Consider the following 25930-nt stretch of genomic DNA (forward strand, 5'->3'; position numbering starts at 1 on the left):
ATTAAAGGGAGTAATGAGGCCTCAATTTCTAGTCTTACAAGCCCAATAACAACAAATGAAAGAACAAAACAGTTTGAGAGCCTCCTTGTGAGTGTGAGAGTGGTTGGTGGCAGTCGGAGGGGATGTGTTGAGCGCTCCAGACTGGGTAGTCTGTTTGCACTCAGCTCAACACCACTGGCCACTAGAGGGAGCCAGTGGGTGTGGGACCACTCCACGATTACATTTTCTTTTGCTTTGTGGTTTATTTTTTATTCACTTGTTTCGCCTTATGAATATTTTCAGACACAGAAAAGTAGAGGGGAAAGTGTAAGGAGTTTCCATATGCCCATCGCCAAGGTTTAAAAGTTATTAACATGTTGCCGTATTTGCTTTTATATTTTTTGGTGAAGTATTTTAAAATAAATCCTAGACATCATAATACTTTACCCCTGAATACTTCAGGATACACTGCAAAGGAATAAGAAAATTTTCCTGTGTAACTACAATACAATACTATCACTCCCCCCAAAATTAACAGTAATTCCTTAGTATCATCTAATACCCAAACCATATTCAAATTTCTCTATTCCCAACCAATGATCTTTGCAGTTTATTTCTTTGAATGAGGATCTAATCAAGCCCCACATATTGACAAGAAAGTTGTAGTCTGTTTTATTCTTGGTCATATAGTGTTTATTTAATTCCACAATAAAATGTTGTTTTAAAAGAGTGCTTATGAAACATGAGTGTTAGTATGCAATAAGTTAATGGCTGCACATAAATAACAATTCTGCAAATTAGCCTAAGGATGCTCTTTACTCAGATCCTTGTTTTTTTCATTTGATTAAAGTTCTTCCAGAGCAAGCAAAATTCTCTAATACCCTGAAAAGTAACATCAAAAATCAATATAGACAGTATATCTAATTTGACTTTTCATTTGGTGAAAATACTCTTCACATCTATGTGTCTTTTTTTTTTAAATTTATTTATTTTATTTATTTTTGGCTGTGTTGGGTCTTCGTTGTTGTGCGCAGACTTTCTCTAGTTGCAGCGAGTCGAGGCTACTCTTCTTTGCGGTGCGCGGGCTTCTCATCGCGGTGGCTTCTCCTGTTGCAGAGCACGGGCTCTAGGTGCACGGGCTTCAGTAGTTGTAGCACGCGGGCTCAGTAGTTGTGGCTCGCGGGTTCTAGAGCGCAGGCTCAGTAGTTGTGGCTCATGGGCTTAGTTGCTCCGTGACACGTGGGATCTTCCCGGACCAGGGCTCGAACCCGTGTCCCCTGCATTGGCAGGCGGATTCTTAACCACTGCGCCACCAGGGAAGCCCTATGTGTCTTATTTTTTGAGACACGCATGCAAACAGCAACTGAAAACCTTCTCCTCTTTTCTTGCCTTTTAGAAACAAAACACTAAAATTTATCAAAATAACTCGAGGGAAATCTCAAGAATTCTATAGTAGGTAGTGAAAAAACTTTATCTGTTTTTGATGCCATCATTCAACACGTAGTGAAATTTCAGTCTGTCTTAATATTCATGTGGTTCCCCAGCGAAACACAATAGGTGATTTGAAAATTTATTCAACAACAAATCATTTTTAGACAGTTATTTTAAATCAGTTTAACACCTTGCTTCATATGTTAAATAGAGAAATTGGCATCTGTTTCCATATGAATATTATTACCTATTGTATTAAATTAGCATTATTATATTTCGTAAGATGCTAATCTAAAAATAAAAACATTGACTAAAAACCATGACTTTATCATAATCAAGGCAAAAATAGCAAAATGATTTTTTGAAGTTTCTAAAAATGTCCAAGAGTTTTTGTATTACAGAGAAAGGCATTCAAAAGCTAAGAGAAGTTGGAGTGTTTTCTAGCACATTTGATTGTGTTGCGTTCCAGTTACAAATCCCTTGCTGGAACAAATGAAACATCCCCAAAGCCCTGCAGTCAAGCTTGGAAGTTCTCTAGCCCGGTCTCCCCTCCCAGCTAGCATTTGGTGTGTGGGGAGAATTCCATTCCAGGAACAAGTCATTCCTCTCTGTGTAGCCAAGTCCTGAAGCTAACTGCTTAGAACTACTTCTGGCCCTTGCTTGGGGCTCTGGGCCTCTGCGAGGCTCTCACTAAGTATCCAGGCTCCGGAACACAGGGCAGAGTGGACTGAGGTTAGCCTCTCCTTAGTAGAAAAGAAATCAAGCCAGTAGGAAATTAAGCTGCTCCAAAGTGCAGCTTCAGGGATGGGAGAAATACATCTTTTATTCAAATGAGCCAGTCTAACAATATTGCTATGGACAGAAATGGCTTTGTCAGCAAGAAAATTCCTTTAATAATTAACATTTGAATGGTCCTTCACAGTTTACCCACCTTATCTCATTTGTTCGTGACCCTGTGGTGAGGTGCGTTATGTTTTCTCTCAGGTTACAAGCAAGTGGCCCACGTGGAGTGGAAGCCAGGCTCCCTTCCACATGCCTCACTGCCTCGCAGCTTTACAGATCCTCTGTGCACTCAGAACAGCCCCCAAATCCTCATCACTGTACTTACCACACAGTGGTGGAAATGTATGTGGTTTTCTGTTCATTCCCCCACCTCCCTGCCAGGCCACTGCCTCCAGTAGTTTGTGAAATTCTTAAGTGCAGGAACCAGGTCTTTCATCTCTGGTCTCCACCACCTTCTGGGCACAGAGTACGTACTTTAAAATGTGCCTTAATGCGTGGGTGCATGTGAACACCAACTTGGAGCTCACACAGGACAGGGGCTGAGTGAAGCTGTGAGTGAGAATTGAGGGGTTTATGATGTATGGACATCATTCATTAGATTGTTCGTTCTGGGAGGCCGGGGTCCATGTCTGACTTGAGTTTGTATCTCCTGAGATATGCCAGGCACATAGTAAGTGGTCAATACACTTCTTAAGAAATCATTCATTCATTCATCAAATATTTACTGAGCGCCTCTATGTGTAGTCACCGTAAAGGAGACGGGGCAGGGGCGTGGTTACCTGTAGGTGTTCCAGACAGACAAGACGAAACAGCTTTTGACTCTTCTCTGAATTACTCTGGAAGGCTTCCTGGAGGAGGTGAGATTTCCCAAGGGCACTTTTGATCAAAATGATCTACGTGTGTGTGGTCTTGAAATGAATCCAGAGTGCTATAAAGACGGCCCTCTGGATCCATGGGTTTCACATCCCCAGGTTCAACCAACCATGGATCTGGGGGAAAAAAATCCAGAAATTCCCAAAAAGTGAAACTTGAATTTGCCACACACTGGTAACTATTTTTGCAGCATTTACCTTTCATTCACAACTATTTACATAGCAGTTAGATAGCATTTACAATGTATTAGGTATTATAAGTAATCCAGAGATGATTTAGAGTGTGTTACGTTTTATGCAAATACTGTGCCATTTTGTATAAGAGACTTTAGCATCCACAGATTTGGGTATCCCTGGGGGTCCTGGAACCAACCCCTGGGGAAACTGAGGGACGACTGTAATCCCTTATTTTGCCAGTGCCCTTCCTTGCTCAATGTGGGTCTTGAGAGAGACACTTCTACTAAATATTTTGACCTTCCTAGAAACAGATTCTCTGTGGAGAGAGAGGTTCAGGGAAGGACTCTAGAAATACTGTACTTTCCCTGTGCTCGGGCCTAGATCAGCTCTAGTCAGGTTGACCAGATAAATGCTTACATTAATTCTTTCTGGGAGTCAGAAGATGACACAGAAATGACCAGGAACATTTCCCTAAGGGAAGCCACAGAGTGCCATGTAATCCAGTCACCTCCATTAGGGGCCGGAGAGAGGGGTACATGTGTGATTCAACCTGTTTGGTGAAACCTTGATTTTGTCTGGAGGTGAGGGCTGGGTGGTATGCAGAGATATTGGGGCAGGGCTGGAGCCTTCGGAGATGGTTCTTTGGAGCAGCCATTGATTGTGGAACTGAGAGCAGGGGGTTAGGTGACAGCATGCGTGTGCCCCACTTTAGGCAAACTCGATTTAGGAGAATCTGTGCTTCTGAAAGGAATGGTTCTTGGCCTGACAAAACGATTCCCCATGGAGTTCCTTAAAGAGTAAGTACTAAAAATAGGATCTAATTTACAAAGAACTGAAGTATACACAAACTTGGGAAACATATCTCTTGCCAAAAGACATATACATCTCTAGGTAGGTTCATAGAATCCTAGAACCCAAAGAAAGCTCCAGAGCTCAGCCTGGCCCTGCCTACTGACTGCCTCCAGGCAATCAGCATCTAGTGATATCCACTGTATACAGAGCTCCACCCTAGGACTCATGAACACACTGCAGAATTCTTATCATTTCCAAAACTGGAGAGCTTACAGCCTCTTGGGAACAGAGTCTAGGGCAATCAGTTGCTTTAGTTGATGGTGAGAGAAACCCAGATCAAACTGGCAGAAGCACCAAAGGGCATCTGTAACCCCCAGGGCCAGCTCTGTGGGTGTGTGACCTGTGCAGTCATACGGGTCCCTGCACCCAGAAAGGCCCCTTATTTGGTTTAATGCATTGCTGTCACTGTCTTGAAATTCATAATTTTTTAATAGGGGTTCCTAGGTTAATTTTGCACTCATGTAGTTGCAAATTGTGTGGTCCTGACGGCATCCGTAATTGAGAATTCCAGGGTTGTTAGTCACCAGGGAAGTTCATGCAGCAGAATGTATTCTCTCTCCTCCTCTTCCCTCCCCTCCTCCTCCTCCTCCCTGACCCGTTTCTCCTCCTCTTTTCTTGCTCTCCCTCTCCTGGCTCTGCCTCCCTCTGTGTGGTGGTTTACTTTTCTTCTAGGAGGTCACACTTCCCCTCTGCATCCAGGAAAGATGGCTGCTGGTGCTCCAGGCTGACATGACCCCAGTTTAGCACCTCAACCTCCATATACCAATCCCAGAGAAAGGCCCTGTGGCAGAGCCTGGTTAGCTGGTCGCCAAGCCTGCTTCTTCCTTCTCTTGGGATCACAACTAGATGGCGTTCCAGCCTCCCCTGCCGTGTGAGTGAGTCTGGCCAATGGAGTGTGAGCAGATGTGGAAGGCTCCACTTCTCGTTTCGTCCATAAAAACCTTCCCAAAGTGATTCTCTGTCCTCTTTTCCCATTTTCTAGCTGAATAGAGAGGGCTCTGAGGCTCCCAAAGAGAGGAGAGCCACAGGATGAAAGGAGCCTGGGTCCCTGAATGACCACATGGAAGGCCACGTTGGACTTATGTGAATTACAAACACACATTGATTTGTTAAACCACTGAGATTTGGGGGTTTTCTTTGCAGATGCTCGGGTTACTGATCTGTGACCAACACACGCCGTGATAGCACCTCCTTGGGATGCATGCCACCCTTGGACCAGTTACCATTGCTGGTGATTCATGAGCCCACCTGAGGGCCTGGAGCACCAGAATGCAGCTCCACTAGGATCACATGAAGTGAAAAGGGGGGATGCTGTTGCTAAAAGAAAGTGCATGGGAAAACACGTAAGATGTTCTTGCAAAAAAACAGCTTCCAAAGTTTACTCCAGCTGTGAATGAGAGCAACCTAAAATCTCAAAGCTCGCAGAGACCTATTCTTTGCAAATTTGAATAGCTTACTATTAAAACGGTTTTCCTTGTTACTGACTCTTGTAATATCATTTTAGTTCTTTCAAAGAACTTAATATTACCTTCAATCCCATATTGAGGTAATTCACAGTCCCCCCTCCCACTTTATTCTTGTTTCAAGGGCCACATATAAGGTTCCAGCTGAAGGGCTCACGGATGAGAAAGCTAGAAAGTTCCTTCGCTTATCTAACCTTCTGTTGCCATATTAATCTTCTGCCCTATATACACAGGAAAAAATAAAGCAATAACCACTGCTCTTTGTCCCTCATATGAAGACAGCTCCCTGTTATCTGCTTCCTGAGGAACTTTTCATTTTGGTTGGTTTTTTTCTCTGTCACTTCATCTTCTCTTAAAAGGTTTCCTATCTTTTACCCATGAACAGATTTTGTTCTGCCTCAGGGAGGACAAAGGAGTTTAAGAGTGCAAATAAAATTGTTTGGACTTTTGGGCTGCCAGAAATTCTGGGTAATGGTTCTCGCAAAATGGTTCTCCCACTTATGTCTTTGCAAATCACTCAGCTCTCTGAGGTTCCTGTTTCTCACCTAGGCATGGTTACCCTGCCTACCTCCCAGGGTTGTGGAGAGGTTAAAGTAAGATCAAATGCTTTGCAAACTATAAAAGAACTTTCAAATGTAAGATCTGACAGGTGTTCATGACAGTCTTCCCTTCAATTAGCACAGATACCAGAAAGTCGATGGGAGACACCGAAGAGCAGTTGTCACCTTCCTTCCTCTGGAATAACCAGATCTGGTCCTTTAATCATTGTTCTTGAGCCCCATTTCCCTAATCTTTTAGATCTGTGGTTCTCAAGCTTGGCTGCACATCAGATCATCCAGGAAGTTTTTAAATACTCTGGCACCCAGCTGCGCTCAAGAGCAAGTAAATCAGAAACTCGGGATGGGACCCAGGCATCAGTTTTTCTAAAGCTCTCCAGGTGATTCCATTGTGCAGCCAAGGCTGAGAACCACTGTTTTAGGTTACTCTTTCTGGGGGACTCAGGAAATTCTCTGTTGTCACATCTTGAATCTATCTGAATTTACCACATGCCTGAATGGTTTCATCTCAATAGAGGACGGATGCACTTTGGAGAAATTACCATGACCTATGTTATCTTATGTTAGAGACAGATGGTTGCAAGGTTGCTTATCCATAGATGTTTATCATCTTTGCTTAGCAGCATCAGGAGATGCTTGGAGATGAGATGAGATGTATCTTGTAAAGAGTGCTGCAAATACCATTTTATAGCAGCTGGAAAGATGGAGAAGATGATGGAATCAGCGCTGTTTCTTATAAACCTGAAAGAATACAATTGTATAGGATGACAGTTATCTGGTGTCTGTTGTAGAAACTATTCATGAGGCTGTATGAGAGAGAGAGAGAGAGAGAGAGTTGGAATCTGGTAGGTGGGAGGGAGTGGCTGGGGAGGGGAGCTACTGACCCTTTCTTCCCTTCTTGTGACTAGTGTCATGACCGTGAGGCAGCTGGCAAAGGTGAATGGGAGGGTGGAGCTGCTGTCACTGGTGTCACACTCTGATCCACCGGGCAGTCTTCAGACACAAGCCAGTCCTGGGAACCAAGCTCCTCATCTGCAGAAGGTCCCATGAATGCCCCCTGGTGGTCATGGGAGGCTCAGCTAGAGGGCCCATCCAGCTGGCTGCTGGGTCCCCACGGGTGAGCAGTGCACTGGCCCTCCCAGCCCCAAGCGGCCAGGGCACCCCCATCGGCAAGTTTGGGCAGCGGCTGCTGCAGCATCCCATCCTCTCCCAGCTGCACAAGTGGGGCATCTACCGTGTCATCTACAAGCTGCGTGACCGTGGCCGGTTATTCACCCTGGTTGAGTCTCAGTTTTCTCATTTGAGTAGTAATATTTCCATGACATTGTTGTGGTGGGATGAGTTGAGATTAAGGCACACAAAGCGCCTGCAACCAGAAGGGGGTTACTACCTGCGTCCCACCCCACATGTTCAGAGGCTCCTTGCTGGGACATGTGGCGCGTGTGTGCTCTTGCTCTGCGCCTGCTCACCTAACCTCTGGGTACCCAGGGCCTGTCGCCACGGCATAGGTTCTGTTCCCCAGCTCTGTTCTGGGCGCCTCCTCTTAATGGCACATCACATTTTCTTCCTTCTGTCCATTTTCTCATTTGACCTTCACACCAACCCTGGGAGGTAGACGAGCCAGCAGCACTGTTTCCAGTGTGCCCGGGACCTCAGTGACTTGGCCAACTTCAAATGGCAAACCACCGCCAAGGGCAGCAGGGAAACCACCTGCCGTCTTGGGACACTCACAGCGTGTGCCAGGCACCAGCACCTCACTGACCCTCACAAATGACACAGCCAGACAGGCACTTTTCTTCCCACTTTATGGATTAGGAGGCAGAGGTTTAGATCGTTCATGACTTTTCCAAGGTCATACCAGAACGTGAACCCCTTTCTCATCGGCTGCAGAGTCCTCCCGCCTTTGTGGCAGTGACTTTAACCTACTTCTCTGGATTCCTGGAAAACTGATTCTTTCCCAGCAGGATCCTACCCACCAGGAACAATGTAGCAAACTCAGAGCTGCCAGAAGCACAGCCCTGGACACTTCAGTAACCTCTTCTCTTTGCCTGGAGACACTTCTGCTTAGAATTCATTGTCTGATGCTGAATAACACAGAATGTGTACCTCTCATGACTCAGTCCTTCGGTGATCAAAATCAGTTAATCATCAGAAAAATAACAACCCAGGCTTGTTCTCACAGCAGTGTTTCAAGGGAGGAGAAACATAGATTCACTCTTTCCTTGACCTTGCCTGTTCATATAAATAGTTATTAGCCCTGGAAATCTGTATTTTTAAATGCTTTTCAGGTGGTTCTAATGATCAGTCAGAATTTTCAGACTTCAGGTCCTGACCCATTGAGTGGTTTATGAAATCAGTGTGTTGGACTGTGACCAGGAACTTTCAGAAGACAAACAATCGAGTAGAAATGTGCACTACACATAAGAATAAGCATTACTTCATGAAACTTTTGCCTTGGTTATGCATCTGTGTATATATGTATATGCATATGTATACGTATACTGGGTCACAACGTAACATGTATTTCTGTGGGTCAGCAAAAGCATTTGGAAAACTCCAGGTATTTGGTGTTCATAATCTGTTTGCCATTAGGATTAATTATATTAACAGTTCTCCCAGGACACGTTATACTCTTAAAATCTATTAAAGAGCCCAAAGAGCTGTTGTTTATGTGGATTACATCTATCAATATTTACTTTATTAGACACTAAATTGAAAAGTATAATGCTTTACTAATTGATTTAAAATAACAACTAGAAACTCATTACATATTAGCATGAATAACATACTTTTAATTACACATTTTTTAAATAGGAAGAAGAGTGGCATTGTTTTACATTTTTGCACGTATCTTTAATGTCTGGAATGATGGACACACCCTAAGGTGACCCCAATGAGTCAAGTGAATGAGGGAGAAACTGTTACTTGCTTCTTTTTTTTATTGAGGTATAGTCGATGTACAATATGACATAAGTTTCAGGGGTACAACCTAGTGATTCACAATTTTTAAAGGTCATACTCCATTTATTGTTACTTGCTTCTTGCCAAAAGAATCTGGCAAAGGTGAGGATATAGTCACTCCCGTGATTACACTATATTATACAAGACTCCATCATAGCAGACTGAAGGGTTTTTAAAAAATATTTACTTATTTATTTGGCTATGCCAGGTCTTAGTTGTGGCATGTGGGATCTGCAGTTGCAGAATGCGGGATCTAGTTCCCTGACCAGGGTTAGAACCCGGGCCCCCTCCATTGGGAGTGCGGAGTCTTAACCACTGGACCTCCAGGGAAATCCCTGGAGTAAGATTTTCCTGCTGGCTTTGGAGAAGTGAGCTGCAGTGTTGTGAGAGGCAAGGACCAATGTTGTCACGTGCCAAGGACTTGTGGGTGGCCTCTGGTTGCTGAGAGCAGTCCCTGGCCAACAGTGAGCCAGGGACTTTGGTGCTACAAATTTTGCCAACTGCATTCGGCCAATAACCAACGCACTTGGTTGAGGATCCCTGAACCTCAGGTAAGACTGCACCTCTGGGTAATGTCTTGATTTTAGCCTTGTGAGACCCTGAGCAAAGACTCTGAGAAGCTCACCTGAACCCAGACTCCTGACTCCTGGAAACTGATAAGTGCGTGTTGTTTTAAGCTGCTGTGGTTGTGGATATCTTTTACACAGTAATGGGAAACTAATGCAGATCACTCCTTACATCAGCTTCTGCATTCAATCTGTTGTGATAAGTTGTCTAAATTGAAGTATATGAAGAAAATCCAGCCTCACACAGATATATAGTTAGAAAAGGGAAACATTTTTTTTCTTTTTTTTGGCTGTGTCAGGTCTTCGTTGCTGCACGCGGGCTTTCTCTAGTTGCAGCAAGTGGGGGCTACTCTTCGTTGCAGTGCATGGGCTTCTCATTGTGATGGCTTCTCATTGCGGAGCATGGGCTCTAGGCGCACGGGCTTCAGTAGTTGTGGCGCACGGGCTCAGTAGTTGTGGCTCGCGGGCTCTAGAGCATAGGCTCCGTAGTTGTGGCGCATGGGCTTAGTTGCTCCACGGCATGTGGGATCTTCCCGGACCAGGGATCGAACCCATGTCCCCTGCATCGGCAGGCGGATTCTTAACCACTGCACAACCAGGGAAGTCCCAGAAAAGGGGGACATATTTTAATAGCTTTTTCAGATCCTGGTGGGAGAGGGGAATGGGGAGTTATTGTTTCATGGGAATGGAATTTCAGTATGAGATGATGAAAAAGTTCTGGAGATGGAGGGTGGTGATAATTGCATAACAATGTAAATGTACTTAATGCAACTCAACTATACATTTAATAATGGTTAATAAATTTTATGTTATGCATATTTTATGTTATGCATATTTTACAGTTAAAAACAAATAAATTGCCCACAATTCAAATAACAAAAATGTTAGCTGCAATGTGGAACCTGAAATCCTATCAATTTTCATACGCTGTTATGCTAAAATCCAATAGCCTATCTTGCACTTTAAATGGCTCTTTTACCCATGCATGACTTTGTAACATCATGCACCAATTATCTGAAAAATACTGGTCTACTGAATTACGCAGATCTTCAAAAAGTTAACTCACTTAATTATACAATGTTTAAAAATCCATATTCATTAATATCACTATTAATCTCATCTGAAAAGTCATTAAGTTTAGGGAAACTGTCAAACTCATGATGTAAGAAAAAGGAGGAAAATGAGTAGTGGATACAGGTTTTCTAAAATTCTGATTTCTTCTTGAGCACTCATATTTTGTCAGTGGCAACAAATACAGCCAGATTATTTCCTTGAAGTGACAAGCTTGCTTCATTCATTTAAGAGAAAATACTCAAGGCTGGGTAACCATGTTTGTCAGTCCTTCCCTGAAGCAAATGTGGTGTTCCGTGAAAAAGCAGCTATTTCAGCTTGAAACTCAAACAAACACACGGTGCTTTTCCCTGAGAAAACACTGTCCTTCAGCACGCAGAAGTGCTTTATGTGCAGTTCCCATTTTGTCACACAGAATATTAAAAGGATGAATACTCAAGGATGGAGATTTAATAAAATTAATGCTTTTTACTGCCTCATCAAGAGCATTCTTCCTGAAACTGGCTTTCTTTCTTCCTTTTTCTTTCTTTTACTGTGCGTGCATGACAGTGAAGAACACAATGACTGTTATTAGCACAGTTTGGTGCCACTGCCTTGATTCATGCTAAGTTATCAGCAGAAAACTGCTGGTAAGTAAAAACCCACTGCTGCTTTTGTACTGTCAGTGCAAATGTTAACACAGTGAAAAAGTAAAATAACCTCTTAGTATTTTTGTGAAAATGTGTTTGACCTCTCAGAGCCGCTGAAAGCGCCTTGGACCCTGGAAGTCCACAGACCACACTGTGAGCTCAGCTTTTCTGCTTGAACCTCCCCTGCCCCTCCACCCCAGCACCAGTGCCCGCTCCCAGAGGAAAGGCTCCAAACCGACCAACACCTTGTGTTTCTCAAATTAACATCTGATGTGGCTCTAGCAGCAAGTATGCTGCTCCTATCTCTTGCAATCAGTACTCTTTCTAAAACATAGATTTGCTGTTCTCTTGCTTCAAAACCACTAAAAAGTATAAGATAAAAATGGCATCATGAATCAATGGGAAAGGATAGATTATTAAATGGTGTCAGGACATTTGGGTAAACATTTGGGAAAGATTTTTAAAATTCTCTTCCAGTATATATCAGAATAAGTCCAAACTGATTACTGATCTCAATACTAAAAATTAAACCATAAACTAAGTTAAGAATAAAGATAATATGTTTTTGAACACAGCATGGGAAAAGTTTTTCTACTTAAACATACAAAAGCCGAATCCAATGGGAAGACCTAGCTTCCAAAGGCCATAGGCAAAGTCCATTGAGAAAAGGGTGAGGAAATGGGAGGCACAAAGAGGTGCTTTACCTCCCAATACCCATCCCAAGTCCCTCAGGGCTAAGAGGATTGAGCTGAGGGGGGGCACCCCAACCTGACCACCTAGCTTTCTTTGATGCCATAGACCTTGGTCCGCAAACACTCTGCTTTGTGGCTTTGGCTGGGCGCAGGCCATTTTTCCCAGTGGCTCTGCCGCTGTATGACAGATCGAAGTCACTGGCTCTCAGCTAAAGTATGAAAGACCAAAGTCTTCAAACAAACAGTGGTTTAGGGCTGTGTAATGTATGAAATGTTAGACTGTAGGAAAATTGAATGCTGCTATAGTCTAAGCTCTTGACAGTGACTGGTTTTTATTAGGCACTGAGATGTTTTTATTTTCTACGCATTTTTAAGTTTGGTAATCCATCACACATGTATTGAGGCTCTAAAAGGGCAAAGCACTGTACTAGGTGCACAGCGCCTGTGCCGATTACAGCACCTGAGATATTATTATTTGATTGATAAGTCACTCAACGTATTTTGGAATTAGTTGTCATATTGAGTGCCTACTATTTGCTATGTATTCTTAGAGATTTTTAAAATAAAGCAGGAAAGGGACATGGGAAGCATCAGGGCAGGGAGCTGACATTTTTAGGTAGGGTTCTATAGAGTTTTATCCATTTTCCAAAGATGGTCACAACCATATCACCCATCCAGCATGCTGTTTTACAAAGTGGTCTTGTCACACACCATCAAGAAATAGAGTCTAATTCCCCTCCCCTTGAAGTAGGCTGACTATAGTGACTTGATCAATAGAATAAAGCAAAAGTGACATCCTGGAAATCCGAAGGTAGTCATCACAAGCCTTGTAACTTCTGCCTGGAATGCTTGCCCTTGGAACACTCTCTCTCCCTCAGAAATAAGCCACCATGCTGTGAAAAGCTCAAGTCTCATGGACAGGCCACATGTTGGTTGACAGCCCCAGATGAGCTCCCAGATGACAGCCAGCCTCAACAGCCAGCCATGTGAGGGAGCCATCTTGGTGGTCCAGCCCAATCATGCTTTCAGACGACTACAGCCCCAACTGAAATCTGACTGCAGCCACATAAAACACCTGCTCCATTTCATAGCTCAATCTTGTACCACTAATATACGTCTGTCAAACGCAAATGGCTGGGACAGGCTGGGAGGCATCCACCTCCATAAAGTAAATCAAGTGGAGAGATTCTGGAAGGACTATGAGAGAGGTCACTTTGGTCCTTGGGGAATCATGGGGAGAAGAGCCTGAGCATGAGGGTCACTGAGTATAAAGGGAGGCATCAGAGCTCAAAGACAAAGAGACTCCTCTGCTTTGTCCTGGGCAACTGTTCGTCCTTTGCCCCCCCTAGCAGTGTCTGGACTTCATGGCACTTTGGAGCTCCCATTCTTTGTACTAGCACAGAGCTCATCACAGAGTTTTGTTTTTTTTTACATCTTTGTTGGAGTATGATTGCTTTACAATGGTGTGTTAGTTTCTGCTGTATAACAAAGTGAATCATCTATACATACACATATATCCCCTATCTCCTCCCTCTTGTGTCTCCCTCCCACCCTCCCTACCCCACCCCTCTAGGTGGTCACAAAGCACCAAGCTGATCTCCCTGTGCTATGTGGCTGCTTCCCACTAGCTACCTATTTTACATTTGGTAGTGTATATATGTCCATGCCACTCTCTCGCTTCGTCCCAGCTTACCCTTCACCCTCCCCGTGTCCTCAAGTCCATTCCCTACGTCTGCGTCTTTATTCCTGTTCTGCCCCTAGGTTCCTCAGAATCATTTTTTTTTAGATTCCATATATATGTGTTAGCATAAGGTGTTTGTTTTTCTCTTTCTGACTTACTTCACTCTGTATGACAGACTCTAGGTCCATCCACCTCACTACAAATAACTCAATTTCGTTTCTTTTTATGGCTGAGTAATAGTCCATTGTATATATGTGCCACATCTTCTTTATCCGTTCACCTGTCGATGGACATTTAGGTTGCTTCCATGTCCTCGCTATTGTAAATAGTGCTGCAATGAACACTGTGGTACATGACTCTTTTTGAATTATGGTTTTCTCAGGGTATATGCCCAGTAGTGGGATTGCTGAGTCATATGGTAGTTCTATTTTTAGTTTTTTAAGGAACCTCCATACTGTTCTCCATAGTGGCTGTATCAATTTATATTCCCACCAACAGTGCAAGAGGGTTCCCTTTTCTCCACACCCTCTCCAGTATTTATTGTTTGTAGATTTTTTGATGATGGCCGTTCTGACCGGTGTGAGGTGATACCTCATTGTAGTTTTGATTTGCATTTCTCTAATGATTAGGGATGTTGAGCATCCTTTCATGTGTTTGCTGACAATCTGTATATCTTCTTCGGAGAAATGTCTATTTAGGTCTGCTCATTTTTGGAATGGGTTGTTTGCTTTTTGATATTAAGCTGCATAAGTTGCTTGTATATTTCGGAGATTAATCCTTTGTCTGTTGCTTCATTTGCAAATATTTTCTCCCATTCTGAGGGTTGTCTTTTCGTCTTGTTTATGGTTTCCTTTGCAGTGCTAAAGCTTTTAAGTTTCATTAGGTCCCATTTGTCTATTTTTGTTTTTATTTCCATTTCGCTAGGAGGTGGGTCAAAAAGGATCTTGCTGTGATTTATGTCAAAGAGTGTTCTTCCTATGTTTTCCTCTAAGAGTTTTATTGTGTCTGGCCTTATATTTAGGTCTTTAATCCATTTTGAGCTTATTTTTGTGTATGGTGTTAGGCAGTGTTCTAATTTCATTCTTTTACATGTAGCTCTCCAGTTTTCCCACCACCACTTATTGAAGAGGCTGTCTTTTCTCCATTGTATATTCTTGCCTCCTTTATCAAAAATAAGGTGACCCTATGTGTGTGGGTTTTTCTCTGGGCTTTCTACCTTGTTCCATTGATTTATATTTCTGTTTTTGTGCTAGTATCATATTGTCTTGATTACTGTAGCTTTGTAGTATAGTCTGAAGTCCAGGAGCCTGATTCCTCCAGCTCAGTTTTTCTTTCTCAAGATTGCTTTGGATATTTGGGGTCTTTTGTGTTCCCATACAAATTTTGCAAATTTTTGTTCTAATTCTGGGAAAAATGCTGTTGGTAGTTTGATAGGTATTGCACTGAATCTGTAGATTGCTTTGGGTAGTATAATCATTTTCACAATGTTGATTCTTCCAATCCAAGAACATGGTATATCTCTCTATCTGCTTGTATCATCTTTAATTTCTTTCATCAGTGTCTTATAGTTTTCTGCATACAGGTCTTGTGTCTCCTTAGGTACATTTATTACTAGGTATTTTATTCTTTTTGTTGCAGTGGTAAATCAGAGTGTTTCCTTAATTTCCCTTTCAGATTTTTCATCATTAGTGTATAGGAATGCAAGAGATTTCTGTGCATTAATATTGTATCCTGCTACTCTACCAAATTCATTGATTAGCTATAGTAGTTTTCTGGTAGCATCTTGCAGATTCTCAAGTATAGATTCTCAAGTATAGTATCATGTCATTTGCAAACAGTGACAGTTTTACTTCTTTTCCAATTTGTATTCCTTTTATTTCTTTTTCTTCTCTGATTGCTGTGGCTAGAACTTCCAAAACTATGCTGAATAATAGTGGTGAGAGTGGGCAACCTTGTCTTGTTCCTGATCTTAGTGGAAATGGTTTCAGTTTTTCACCATTGAGAATGATGTTGGCTGTGGGTTTGTCATATATGGCCTTTATTATGTTGAGGTAAGTTCCCTCTATGCCTACTTTCTGGAGAATTTTTATCATAAATGGGTGTTGACTTTTGTCGAAAGCTTTTCCTGCATCTATTGAAATTATCATATGGTTTTTCTCCTTCAATTTGTTAATATGGTGTATCACATTGATTGACTGATTTGCGTATATTGAAGAATCCTTGCATTCCTGGGATAAACCCCACTTGATCATGGTGTTTGATCCTTTTAATGTGCTGTTGTGTTCTGTTTGCTAGTATGTTGTTGAGGATTTTTGCATCTCTGTTCATCAGTGATATTTGCCTGTAGTTTTCTTTTTTTGTGACATCTTTGTTTGGTTTTGGTATCAGCGTGATGGTGGCCTCGTAGAATGATTCTGGGACTGTTCCTCCCTCTGCTATATTTTGGAAGAGTTTGAGAAGGAAAGGTGTTCACTCTTCTCTAAATGTTTGATAGAATTCACCCGTGAAGCCATCTGGTTCTGGGTTTTTGTTTGTTGGAAGATTTTTAATCACAGTTTCAAGTTCAGTGCTTGTGATTGGTCTGTTTATATTTTCTATTTCTTCCCAGTTCAGTCTCAGAAGGTTGTGCTTTTCTAAGAATTTGTCCATTTCTTCCAGGTTGTCCATTTTATTGGCATATAGTTGCTTGTAGTACTCTCTCACGATCCTTTGTATTTCTGCAGTGTCAGTTGTTACTTCTCCTTTTTCATTTCTACTTCTGTTGATTTGAGTCTTCTCCCTTTGTTTCTTGATGAGTCTGGCTAATGTTTTATCAATTTCGTTTATCTTCTCAAAGAACCAGCTTTTAGTTTTATTGATCTTTGCTATTGTTTCCTTCATTTCTTTTTCATTTCTTTCTTTTTTTTTTTCTTTGTTTTTTTCATTTATTTCTGATCTGATCTTTATGATTTTTTTCCTTCTGCTAACTTTGGTTTGTATTTTTTTTTTTGTTCTTCTTTTTCTAATTGCTTTATGTGTAAGGTTAGGTTGTTTACTTGAGATTTTTCTTGTTTCTTGAGGTAGGATTGTATTGCTATAAACTTCCCTCCTAGAACTGCTTTTGCTGCATCCCACAGGTTTTGGGTCAAATCACTGTCATTTGATTCTAGGTATTTTTTGATTTCCTCTTTGATTTCTTCAGCGATGTCTTGGTTATTTAGTAACCTATTGTTTAGCCTCCATGTGTTTGTATTTTTTACAGTTTTTTTCCTGTAATTGATATCTAGCCTCATGGTGCTGTGGTCGGAAAAGATACTTGATATGATTTCAATTTTCTTAAATTTACCAAGGCTTGATTTGTGTCCCAAGATATGATCTATCCTGGAGAATGTTCCATGAGCACTTGAGAAGAAAGTGTATTCTGTTGTTTTTGGATGGAATGGCCTATAAATATCAATTAAGTCCATCTTGCTTAATGTGTCATTTAAAGCTTATGTTTCCTTACTTATTTTCATTTTGGGTGATCTGTCCATTGGTGAAAGTGGGGTGTTAAAGTCCCCTACTGTGATTGTGTTACTGCTGATTTCCCTTTTATGGCCGTTAACATTTGCCTTATGTATTGAGGTGCTCCTATGTTGGATGCATAAATATTTATAATTGTTATATCTTCTTCTTGGATTGATCCCTTGATCATTATGTACTGTCCTTCTCTGTCTCTTGTAATAGTCTTTATTTTAAAGTCCATTTTGTCTGATATGAGAATTGCTACTCCAGCTTTCTTTTGATTTCCATTTACATGGAATATCTTTTTCCATCCCCTCACTTTCAGTCTGTATGTGTCCCTAGGTCTGAAGTGGGTCTCTTGTAGACAGCATATATATGGGTCTTGTTTTTGTATCCATTCAGCCAGTCTGTGTCTTTTGGTTGGAGTGTTTAATCCATTTACATTTAAGGTGATTATAGATATGTATGTTCCTACTACCATTTTCTTAATTGTTTTGGCTTTGTTTTTGTAGGTCTTTTCCTTCTCTTGTGTTTCCTGCCTAGAGAAGTTCCTTTAGCATTTGTTGTAAAGCTGGTTTGGTGGTGCTGAATTCTCTTAACTTTTGCTTGTCTGTAAAGATTTTAATTTCTCCATCAAATCTGAATGAGGTCCTTGCTAGGTAGCATAATCTTGGTTGTAGGTGTTTCCCTTTCATCACTTTAAATATGTCCTGCCACTCCCTTCTGGCTTGTAGAGTTTCTGCTGGAAGGTCAGCTGTTAACCTTATGGGGATTCCCTTGTATGTTATTTGTGGCTTTCCCCATGGTGCTTTTAATATTTTTTCTTTGTATTTAATTTTTGATAGTTTGATTAATGTGTGTCTTGGCATGTTTCTCCTTAGATTTATCCTGTATGTAACTCTTTGCATTTCCTGAACTTGATTGACTATTCCTTTCCCATGTTAGGGAAGTTTCCAACTATAATCTCTTCAAATATTTTCTCAGACCCTTTCTTTTTCTCTTCTTCTTCTGGGACCCCTATAATTTGAATGTTGATATGTTTAATGTTGTCCCAAAGGTCTCTGAGACTGTCCTCAGTTCTTTTCATTCTTCTTTCTTTATTCTGCTGTATGGTAGTTATTTCCACTATTTAATCTTCCAGGTCACTTATCTGTTCTTCTGCCTCATTTATTCTGCTATTGATTCCTTCTAGAGAATTTATAATTTCATTTACTGTATTGCTCATCATTGTTTGTTTGCTCTTTAGTTCTTCTAGGTCCTTGTTAAACATTTCTTGTACTTTCTCCATTCTATTTCTAAGATTTTGGATCATCTTTACTATCATTACTCTGAATTCTTTTTCAGGTAGGCTGCCTATTTCCTCTTCATTTTTTTGGTCTGGTGGGTTTTTACCTTGCTCCTTCATCTGCTTATTTCTCTGTCTTCTCATTTTGCTTAACTTACTGTGTTTGGGGTCTCCTTTTCACAGGGTACAGGTTCATAGTTCCCATTGTTTTTGGTGTCTGCCCCCAGTGGGTAAGGTTGGTTCTGGGGCTTGTGTAGGCTTCCTGGTGGAGAGGACGTTTGATCCAGCAATTCCACTCTTGGGTATATATCTTAATAAATCCCATATTTAGACCAGCTGGCAATGGATTTGGGAATGTAGTCTGCAGTCTTCCAGTCCCTCAATGACCTGGATGCCAGAGGCCCACAGTTCTGGAGTCATCCTCAGGAGTCTCGCACATGCCACGTATCAAGCAAACCTCAATCCTCTTGGACGCCTGGCCCCCACAAAACTCCGAGTCACAGTGAGGGGGGCCTCTCCCAGAAGCACGGTCAGATGGCGGGAAAGTGGATCCAGTGCAGAAGTTGTGCTGGCAAGGAACTGCCAAACCAGAGCCGGACAGTCCGGACAACGAACTCTCATCACATCGTTTGTCATGTGATTCTCCTTTTTCTGCCCTCCACCTCCACCCCAACTCCTTGTCCTGTGTCATTTACTCTCATAGTACCTCCATGAGACACAGGGGCTGTGGGGAGGGGGGAGGTAGAAAGAGAAGGTAACTAAAGCATGGAGAGTTCAAGAGTACTGGCCAAAATTACATAGTTCAGGTCTCCCAAGTCCAGAAGGAGATGTCTACATCCTATGTGGGTCAGGTTATGGATCACCCTCAGCTAAGGAAGTAAGTGCTCTTTCTTAGATGTCATGACCACACAGGGTAAACAGGCTTGAAACATCTTAGGAGGCAGTAGGGTCACATGTATCATCCATCCTCAGGCTGCCTGGATTACTTGGAATTTGTTGGCGGTGATTTGTTCATCTCAAGAGGTCCATAAACAACAAAAATTATACCCAACAGAGGAAGTTGTTTTTAATGGGTTGGAGTGAGGCACTGATGTTTCTGTTTATTCCAAGTTTCCCTAGTGGTTTGATGGCTTGTGAATCACTGCTGTAGTCTCGATTCTTGCTACCTAAAGTGTAGTAGTCAGACCACCATCAGAGACATCATCTGAGAGCTTGCTAGATACGCAGAATCTTGAGCCCCATCTTGAGACCTGCATTTAAGATCCCTAGATGAGTAATATTTTAAGTTTGAGAAGTACTGACCTAGAGGAAGTGGTTCTCAACTTTGGCTGCACATTGAAATCACCTGAGAGCTCTAAAATATATTGATGCCTCGGTCCCGTTGCAGGACAGCCTAGCTTAATTCACTGGTTTCAGGTGTGGCCTGTTGGGGATGATTTTTAAAATATTCCCCAGGTGATTCTAATGTTCAGTCAAGCACTGACCAAGAAATAGGGGCCTAAAAGCTGTAGTCCCCTCAAATCCCAAAGGGGCTGGACTGTTGTAGGAGTCATTATGATCCTGGAACAGAACAGAATGCCCAGATCACCAGAACCAGAGAGAGGGAGAGAGAGAGAGAGAGAGAGAGAGAGAATGTAAAGACTCCACCTGGACCACCTTCTTCCTCCTACAGCCTCTGCTTTCCCTATTAGAAATTGTGAATTTCATTTAAAAGAGTCTCAGCAGGGAATCAGATAGTAGTAAAGGTGCTCTGGGTTTTCATTTCCAGCGCTGCCAGCTCTGGGTGCATCACTCAGTCCTGAACTCACAACCATTTTGAATTTGTTTCTTCAGCTGAAAAATGGAGATGATGGTATCAACAAATGTTATCAATGACATAAATAGTGCTCTGCTAATTCCATACAAGGCATTTAAACATCTAACCCATGGGATGGCTTTTTTAAATGACCACCTCTATAGCGTATATATAGCATGCTCAATTTAGAAAATGAGAATAAAAATATAAACCCCTCAATTTATGGAATATGCCAATTTCCCAGTTCACGGCATGTATGTGAACACCCTGGAATACAGAGGGGCTGGACATATACGTTGTTCTCTATCTCTGTATCTCTACAATCCCAATCACACTTTACACTCACACTCTAGATATTCTTTCTCCCCTCTCTATGTTGGTTTCTACTTTCCTAGTCAGCAATTGCTAAAAAAGAAAAGTAAGAAAGCCCAGGACAACAGAACTGCCCAAAGCTTGCTTCGTTTTTACAAGAATATTGTGCCCCATTAGTTGGAAAATACAGTAGTTTATTTTTGTATTTTAATCAATGTCACCATCATACTTGTACCTATGCTAACAAGGAAATATTATGAACTTGAGTTTTGTTTCTACTTTCACTAAAACCAGGTATTTGGACCCAGGAATATTAGAAATTCTACTCAGATATTTTAGATCTCAGGCAGAAGTTTCTAATATTACTTTTCAGATGAAGAAACTAAAACGTAGAGGGGTTAAAAAAAAAGAAAACAATGAAAGCTGAGAGGGGTAAAATGTCTTTTGCATGTGGAAGGACAGTGTTTTTCCCTCATTGTCCCCTGATGGGAAATTGGATTGTTTCCAATCTCTGCCTATTATAAGTAACACTGCTGTGAATAGTCACATATAAGTCTGTGTATACATATATTTATGTTTTTCTTGGATGGATATATAGGAATAGAATTGCTGGGCCCAATGGTAAGTTTATGTTTAATTTTTTAAGAAAATGCCAAACTGTATTCTAAAGTGGCTGAACAATTTCACATTCCCACCAGCAAAATATGAGGGTTCTAGTTTCTCCCTTTCCTTACCAGCCAACCCTTGGTATCATCAATCTTTTACATGATAGTCATTCTAGTGGCTGTGTAGTGACATCTCATTGTTGTTTTCATTTGCATTTCCCTAAAAGCTAATGTTGTGGAGCATCTTTTATGTACATATTAGCCACTGTATGTTTTCTTCGGTTAAAGGTCTATTCAAATATTTCATTCATTTAAAAAACTGGATTATTTGTTTTCTTATTATAAAATTTGTAAAAAAAAAAAAATTGTAAGAGTTCTTTATATATTCAGATATAAGTCCTCTATCAGATATATGATTTACAAATATTTTCTCCCAGTCTGTGGCTTGTCTTTTCATTTCCTTAATGGTGTCTTTTAAAGAGCAGTTGTTTTTAATTTTTATGAAGTCAAATTTATTAATTTTTCTTTTATGTATCATGTTTTTCTTGTCATATCCAACAAATATTTATCCAATTCAAAGTCACAAAAGTATTTTGCTTGTCATCTTCTAGAAGTTTTACAGTTTTAGGTCTTATATTTAAACTTATGATCCATTTTCAGTTAAATTTTGCATATGGCATGAGGTAAGGATTTAAGTTTTGTTTTGTTTTGTTTTGTTTTGTTTTGTTGGCACATGGATATTGTCCCAGAACCATCTGTTGAAAACACTGTCATTTCTCCCATTGAATTACCTTGGCATGCTTGTCAAAAATCAACTGGCCATAAATGTAAGGGTTTATTCTTGGACTCAATTCTGTTTCATTGATCTATATGTCTATCCTTATGCCAGTACCACACTATCTTGACTACTGTTGCTTCATAAGTTTTAAAATCGAATAGTGCTCAATCTTTGTTCTTTTCAAGGTCATCTTAACTATTCTAGGTCCTTTGAAATTCCATACAAATTTTAGGATCAGCTTGTCAATTTATACAAAAAATCTTGCTGGAACCTTAGTAGGGATTGCATTGAATCTATAGATCAAATTGGGAAGAATGGCCATTTTAACAATATTGAGTCTTCTAATCTATGAACATAGAATATTTCAATTTATTTAGATCTTCTTTCATTTCTTTCAGAAATGCATGTCTTGCACTTCTTTTGTTAAGTTTATTCCTATATATTTTATTCTTTCTGATGCTAATGGGAATGGAATTGTTTTTTAAATTTTATTGTTGTACAATTCATTGCTAACATATAGAAATACAATTGATTTTTTTATACTGATCTTGCTAAACTTGTTTATTCTAGTAGTTTATTTATTTCTTTAGATTACTTAGGATTGTCTATATTCAGGAACATGTACACAAATAAAGTTTTAGGTCTTTCTTTCCAATATGCATGACTTAATTTTCTTGCTTCACTGCACTAGCTAGAACCACAAGCACATATTGAAATGTGAGACATCTTTGCTTTTTTCCCAACCTTAGGGGAGAAAGCATCTTTGCGGGGGAAACATTGTCTTTCATCAAAAAGTATGATTAAGCATGTAATACCTTTTATCAGTTTGAGGAAGTTCCCTTCTATCCCTAGTGTGTTGAAAGTGTTTATCATTAATGGGTGTTGGATTTCATCAAATTCTTTTTCTGTGTCTACTGGCATGATAATCTGGTTTTTGTTGTTTATTTGATTAATATGGTATATTGCATTAATTGATTTGAGGGTACTAAACCTGCATTCCTGGAACACAGTGTATAATCCTTTTTAAACACTGCTAGATTCAGTTTCCTAGTATTTCATTAACAAATTTTGTGTATACATTCATGAGGAATAATTGCTCTGCAATTTTCTTGTGATTTGTTTGACTGATTTTGATATCTGGGTAGTAGTGGTCTCATAAGTGCATTGGGAACTGTTTCTCTTTTATTTTCTGAAAACATTTTTGTAGGACTGGTAATCTTTCTTCATTAAATGTTAGGTAGAATTCACCAGGGAAGCCATCTGGGCCTGCACTTTTCCTTGTGAGAAGATTTTTAATTACCAATTCATTTTCTTTACTTGCTATTTTGTTCTAGTCAGATTTTCTATTTTCTCTTGACTTAGTTTTGTTATTTGCATCTTGATAAAAATTTCTCCATTTAAACTGTCTAATTTGTTGGCACAAAGTCATTCATAATATTCTCATAATACTTTTAGTTTCTATATGGTCAGTAATCATGCCCTATCTTTCATTCCTTATTTTGTGTTTTTTCTTTCCTTTCTTTCTTGATCAGAATAGCTAAAGGTTTATGAATTTTGTTGCTCAAAAATCAGTTTGTTGCTTCAAAGAAATGACCTTTGGTTTCACTGATTTTCTATACTTTCTTTTGGTTTTTATTTCATTAATGTTTGGCTTTGATCTTTATCATTTTCTTCTTTCTGCTTGCTTTGGGTTATTTGCTCTTTGTGTTTTAGTTTCCTTAGGTAAAAGCTTAGATTGTTGACTTGACACCTGTTGCTTTTCTAATACAGGCATTTAAAGCTATAAGTTTCCCTCTTGGCATTGCTTTAGCTGCAGTCCATAAATTTTTATATTCTTTTAAGCTTAAAATAATTTCTAATTTCCCTTGTGATTTCATTTTTGACCCATGGGTTATTTTATAGTGTGTTTTAAAATTTCCAAATATTTGGAGATCCCCTAAATTTCTTTCTATTGTTGATTTTTCTACTTTAATTCTACTGTGATCAGAGAAACATACTTTGAGTGGTTTCAATCCTTTTACATTTATGGAGAATAATTTATGAGCTTGTATTCTGCTGCTGTGAGTGAAGTGTTATATAGATATATTTTTATGTCAAGCTGGTTGATAGTGTTGTTCAAGTCTTCCATATCCTTACTGATTTTCTGTCTATTTTTTCCATCAATTATTAAAAGTAGGATACTGATATTTCCCAACAATTTGAACAGTCTATTTCTCCTTTCAATTCTGTAAGTTGTTGTTTCATGTATCTTGGGGCTCTGTTATTAGGTGTATTAGTTTCCTGGGCTGTCATAACAAATTATCAAAAACTAAGTGGCTTAAAACAACAGAAATTTATTCTCTCACAGTTCTGGAAGCTAGAAGTCCAAAATCAGACTTGGCAGAGCCAATATTCCCTCTGCAGGCTCTAGGGGTGAACCCTACCTTGCCTCTTCAAGCCTCTCGTGCCCCCACATGTTCCTTAGCTTGGGCACAGCATAACTCCTATCACTGCCTTGGCAGTCACATGGTCTTCTTCCTTATTCATTTATGTATTCTTTCTCCTCTTCTTATAACATCACCAGTCATTGGATTTAGGTCCCTCCCCCTCCCCCATTCCAGTATGATCTTAAATAATTACATCTGCAAAGACTCTGTTTCCAAGTAAGGTCACATTCTGAGGTTCTGGGTGGACCTGAATTTTGGGGAGGATACTATTCAACCCACTTCAGTGTGAATACATTTATAATTGTTGTATCTTCCAGATATATATTGATGCTTTTATCATAATGAAATGTCCCCCTTTGTCTCTAGCAATATTTCTAAAAATCTAATTTGTGTTTTATAAGCTTCATAAAATCAATTAAAAGGCATTCTATTGTAGCACTATTTACAATAGCCAGGACATGGAAGCAACCTAAGTGTCCATTGACAGATGAATGGATAAAGAAGATGTGGCACATATATACAATGGAATATTACTCAGCCATAAAAAGAAATGAAATTGAGTTATTTGTAGTGAAGTGGATGGACCTAGAGTCTGTCATACAGAGTGAAGTAAGTCAGAAAGAGAAAAACAAATACTGTATGTTAACACATATATATGGAATCTAAAAAGAAAATGGTTCTGAAGAACTTAGGGGCAGGACAGGAATAAAGACGCAAATGTAGAGAATAGACTTGAGGACACAGGGAGGGGGAAGGGTAACCTGGGATGAAGTGAGAAAGTGACATTGACATATATACACTACCAAATGTAAAGAGCTAGTGGGAAGCAGCCGCATAGCACAGGGAGATCAGCTTGCTGCTTTGTGACCACCTAGAGGGGGGGGATAAGGAGGGTGGGAGGGAGACGCAAGAGGGAGGGGATATGGGGATATACGTATACGTATAGCTGATTCACTTTGTTATACAGCAGAAACTAACATAACATTGTAAAGCAATTATGCTCCAACAAAGATGTTAAAAGAAATAAAAAATTTAAAAAAAAGAGGCATTCTATATCCTTTCATATTCTAGAAGAGATTATTATATATATTATGAAACTCACTTATTCCCTGAAAATCTTAAAGAAAAACTAAGTAGAAAATCTGCCTATCAACTTTTTAATAACATTTATAACTTCTATCATGAATAGTCATCAATATGAATTTTTTTTTTAATTTCTTGAGTCAATCTTGGCAATTTAGAGGTAGTACAGTACAGTGTAGTGTTTCTCAATAGAAGTTCTATCTACATTTTGGATGGGTCGATTCTTTATTGTTCAGGACCATCCTCACACTACAGTACATTTAACATTTTGGGTCTTTATTCACTAAATGCCAGTAACTTTCTTCAGTCTTTATAAAAACTAAATCATACTCCCTATGCATTTCCATATGTTCCTTGGGGAGTCACTTGAGAACCAAAGACATAGTAGTTTAGAAAGTGGACTACAGAGACAGACTTCTTGGGTTTGAGTACAAGTTCTGACACTACTG

General features: G+C 40.1%; 1 long non-coding RNA gene across 9 annotated transcripts in view; it reads right to left on the bottom strand.

Annotated features, from left to right (window-relative positions):
* Positions 1-667: 667 nt before the first annotated feature.
* Positions 668-25930, bottom strand: part of LOC132374652 (uncharacterized) — a 56969-nt gene continuing 31706 nt past the window's right edge. For 3 of the 9 annotated variants that reach the window (XR_009505712.1, XR_009505716.1, XR_009505711.1), the window contains exons 6-7: positions 2973-3182; positions 669-1368 (exon numbers count right to left, since the gene is read on the bottom strand). This is a non-coding gene — a long non-coding RNA (uncharacterized LOC132374652). Of the gene's footprint in view, positions 1369-2972; positions 3183-8919; positions 10287-13615; positions 20316-25930 lie in introns of those variants that run through there. The other 6 variants (XR_009505717.1, XR_009505713.1, XR_009505710.1 and 3 more) reach the window with 6 other exon arrangements.

Source organism: Balaenoptera ricei, chromosome 1 (assembly GCF_028023285.1).
Source record: "Balaenoptera ricei isolate mBalRic1 chromosome 1, mBalRic1.hap2, whole genome shotgun sequence".
Taxonomy (NCBI): Eukaryota; Metazoa; Chordata; class Mammalia; order Artiodactyla; family Balaenopteridae; genus Balaenoptera; species Balaenoptera ricei.